This window comes from Oncorhynchus clarkii, chromosome 16 (assembly GCF_045791955.1).
Source record: "Oncorhynchus clarkii lewisi isolate Uvic-CL-2024 chromosome 16, UVic_Ocla_1.0, whole genome shotgun sequence".
Classification (NCBI taxonomy): Eukaryota; Metazoa; Chordata; class Actinopteri; order Salmoniformes; family Salmonidae; genus Oncorhynchus; species Oncorhynchus clarkii.
In genome coordinates this window covers 46,834,853-46,839,630 of record NC_092162.1, presented here as the reverse complement: position 1 = coordinate 46,839,630, position 4,778 = coordinate 46,834,853, and positions in this window count along the sequence as shown.

The window sequence follows — 4,778 nt, the reverse complement described above, 5'->3', positions numbered from 1 at the left end:
TCATCTGAGTTCTCACTACCAATGTGCCATAAATTCCAGATATCTTGCGAAATTAATGGGTAGCTCATAATCCAGCCCTCTGATGCTGAAGTTGAAATCCCCTTGTAAAGAACAAAGTCAAGTCATGATGCACAGACAACACATGAATCCAAGCTAATTAAAAGGCCTTTATTTCCTATTTGTTTCGTACAGAGCTGGTAACACTTATGATAGATCTGTATTGAGTTATTTGGTTCCCTCGATAACTTTACAAGGATCCTCGATGCTCATCCGCTGACAGGCTGTAGGGAGTTTGTATTTGAGCAACGTTTTGTGTCCAGTCAAGGGCTAAAGCATGCGATCCACAGTAGGCACAAGTACTGACATGAACACACGCACCACAACACTAAGACACAGAGAAACACAGCCTGAGGACGCACAATCTCATGGTCCTCTGGGGCTTAAAAAGAGGATGAAGAGAGAACAAAGGAAAACAGTCTTTCGGAATACAATCCTAGTATGGAGAATGAGGAGTGAAGGAAAAGTTCAAGGAGTTGGTACTATTCTGCGCATTTTGGCAGTACTGTATATATATCCATGTTGTAAACGTGAAGGACGACGTTCCTCTGAAAATCTGTCATTATAATTCTGGATCCAAAGACCTCCCGGAGCCCAGTTCCACAACAACAGCACATTAATGGTAAGACAAAACAGTGACTTCATGGTGGAAAAGTTCAATAATTGTCTCTTCAATTGGCCCTACTGCAGTTTCGCATTCTTAATATCACACAAAGAAACACGACACTAACCTAGTGATTATTACAGTACAAAGCGAGCTACGCAAACAGAGACAGGAGAACACATCGTTAGGTGGTGAGTGACCTATGCCCAATGACACCCCCTAACACATTGCGGACATGGAAGTTGGAGAATATGATGGACTCTAGTTTGGAGAGTTTCTCTTTAAGTCCCATTGACCCCTTTTTATAATGTACTTAAATGTCATTTAATAGAAACAAAGCAGCCAGTAGTACAAAAGAACTGTGGTATGTAGTGTGTGAATCATCATGCTCTCAATCCGTTGTTTCTCCCCTGCTGAGATATAGCCTACAGTTAGTTTCTGAAGCAGTTGTGCATAAGGTAGATACAGTTTATCAATTTAGGCTATCAGAAAATCTGTAATCGTATAATAGCAATCATTTTAAACTCTATTAACCATTGTAAATAAAAACATGTTTGTTAATTATTTTCATCACCACAAATGTACAATTAGGCATGGTTTATGTATTCTGGGCATGCTGATATATATGTTTAGGTATAGTAAGTTGCAGTAGTACTGTGTTTTTGCACTGCTTTTTGTTCCTATGACACAGGGGTTCTCAAAGTGGGGTCCATGGTCATATCTCAAATCATATTTCAGGTTCAATGAATCTGTGGAATAAGTTTAGAGGGTGTAATACATTGTCATATTATTCATCTAGAATCTATGTTCTTAACCCTGGGCAACATGGGCCTGGGAGGCTCACAGGGATGATGGTATCCACAGTGCTCCACTAATTATCCATTTTTCTTCTTAATAATTATTCTACCTCCCCCACACGTAAATGCTTTGTAATTTAAAGCGAGAATCCTTAGTTGCTACATCCATTTTTGGTATGGAATACCTTAATATAACTTATAAATGCCTTATTTCAACTGTACCCTATCAGAACCCAAAATATAAGCTTGTTTTACTCCAATGTTTGTAAACAACGTAAACGTAAACAAACACTGCATAGCCTCAACATATTGTTAAAACTATCATTTTGATTGTGTGGGTGGTCAGTCCTTGTATCCATAGCTCTGTCTATGCATTTAAGAGTTGTTACATTTCTCCAGGCCCATCACTCAGCTTTTTACCAAAACAGAGTTCTTTGTTATTGTTTCAATTTAGATAGGGTTTCCCAAACTCAGTCCTCAGGACACCAAGGGGTGCACCTTTTGGTTTTTGCCATAGTACTCCACAGCTGATTCAAATAATCATCACGCTTTAATCATTTGAATCATCTGTGTGGTGTTAGGGCAACAACAAAAAAAACTTCCAACTTTAAAACATTTTCTCTCTGCATCATTGCAAAATTGTGTAGAATTGCAGGATATTAGCTTGAAAACGGCAACATTTTCTCAGATGCCAAGAGGTGGGCCTTTAAAATGTTCCTTAGTCTGGCCATGCACTTCCAAAGTAATAGTAAAACTCCCTGTATGCTATATATATATATATATATATATATATATTTTTTTTTTATTTTTATCTCACTCAAGTTATGAGGGGGTCCCTGATGAATTTGCTATCACAAAAGGGGTCACCGGCCCCAAAAAGTTTGAGAACCTCTGCTATAACACACATACATAAATACAGACAAACACACAGTTCTCAGTCTCTTTCCTCCATAGACCTAACTGTCCAGCTGGTGGTCTTGATTGCAATGACCGTGGCAGTGTAAAATGCATTGAAACAATCTTTTTGACACAAATGTGCTGTATATTAACCTTTAATGAAAGTTATCTTATCGTCTAATCTGCATCCGCATCAGTGGAATTATTTTGGCTCTGAAATAGATTCAAACAGATTACTGATGAGGATTTTCATAGAATTGTAAATATAGATGGATATACTGGCAGTATTTTAGAAAGACACTGACATCTTCAACTGGATCAATGTGCCTCGGTTCGGTCACAGTCCAACAGGTTCAATTGTAACATTGAGTGAAGAAGCAACATCAATGATCCTGCTATTACATTGTTGCAAACATGTTGAATGGGACATCAGACAACACTGTTATTACTTAAATAGTGTTGCCATTAGACGAAATGTCGACTTGACACAGCTAGTTTCCATCAAAGTGGCTAAGATTATGCTGTAGATTATTTATCTTAACTTTACCGTTTACCATGAACGCACCAGATGTTGATCAAAAAAATGATGCTGAGGCTTGGCATTGTTACAAGTTAGATATAGATTGTTTGGCATATCGTTGATCACGATATATCATATGTATAAGTCATGTCTGTAAAGCCACTGGAGATGAAAACTCAGCTGTTCCGTGACAGCATAGTTCCTATAGAGGGGTCCATAGACCGCAGTCAGGGTCCTAAATGAATTGCACTCCGCCCAAGGATCACCGACAGACCAGCCTGACACACAGTTGGATCATGTAAATGTTCTGCATGCCGCCTTTTGAATATTTCCGATAGCATCTTTTGACATAAGAAGACCATGACCCATGATTCCTACTATCAAAACAAGGCATATACAAATGACATCACAGGAAAAAAATCTGCTACTACATTTAGAAAATAAAGACAACTTCATAGTAGAAAACAAAATCACATCCACTCTACTAAACTCACAACTGCTCAGTATTTTGCCTTCTGGAATCTAGATGAGTACAGAGTTCTGAAGGTAATGTAGAAGAGAAACACTGAACTAGGAATATATAGATGTGTCATCAAAAACACTTCTCTAACTCTAGTTACTCAGCAGAGCTCTAAAGAGCTAGTGCTTGAGTCTTATGGCTTTAGTTTTGATCTAATTCAACTATCTGTATACACATACACATATTCCTTTAATAAACACTGTCAAATATCCAGAATTGTAAAAGGGTATCAGGTCATTAAACCAACGCAAAGTGAAACAAAACCAACAAATGTACAATAGGGGGCTTTTTGTCCACAGTGTGGAGATGTGTGGATTCAGTTCTGTCTCATTTCAGCATTGGCACTGATCATTGGAGAGTTCCACTTCGGGATATATGTATTTCTTGAACTGTGAGACCCCTAAATGTTTGATATTTGTAAAGAAAACAACAATAAACTTAAATAATCACAAAATAAAATATTGTATGAATAAATACATATGAAATAAATGATGATTAGTCCAAATGAAATAGCACAAGGAGTTAGATAGCAAGCATGCAGCTACGTTTTCATCCTACATGAACTCACACACAGTACTTCACAGCGCACTTGCTCAAAAGTTCAGGCGTGGACAGGATCGTATTTCTAATATATTATGACATTCTCTCCAATAACCCATTCATGGAAAATAATACACATTTGATTCATTTCGAAAATATACTGTGCATCGTTTTCCTCCATTGTTACAGTATTAAAATGACAAATGACACCCACATACAAGATATAATTGCTTTATCTCTAAAACATGCTCTTATGTACAGTATTTTGTAGAAACATGCATGAACTATGTATATAGGAAACTACACACCGATGGGTTGTTTGATTACTTGCATGTTGTCTTTTCTTTAGTGTTGCTTTTTGAACATAGAGAAGAAACTAAATGTAAAACATAACTAATCTGACCCCTACTGGACATATAAATGAAGAAATGGTTGTCCAATAGAGAAAAGTAATAAATTAACCAACAATCACTACTGTAATTCCCAAAAACTTACAGTATAAAAGTTATCAAACTGTTAAAACATTAAATTGCTTTGCTTGTTCTTTAACACAATCAAGTCGTTTTTCGTACCATTTTGTTTTTTTGAACAAGATGGTGCACAGGAAAAATTCGTGTTCCATCAAATGACCAGGGTGGCTCTTATCTAATTATATATTTGCTTGGACTTTTACATGTTTAAGAGGGTAAGCAAATTGTACATTTCATTCAGTCATATGACCACTTTTATAATCAAATTTATCCCAAGAGAAAAGTCAAAGTGTAAAAATCACTCATTCAAGTGAAGGATCCCAGGAGCAGCATTTGACTAAAACGTGTCTCTTTCCCAATCAGCAGACTTTCT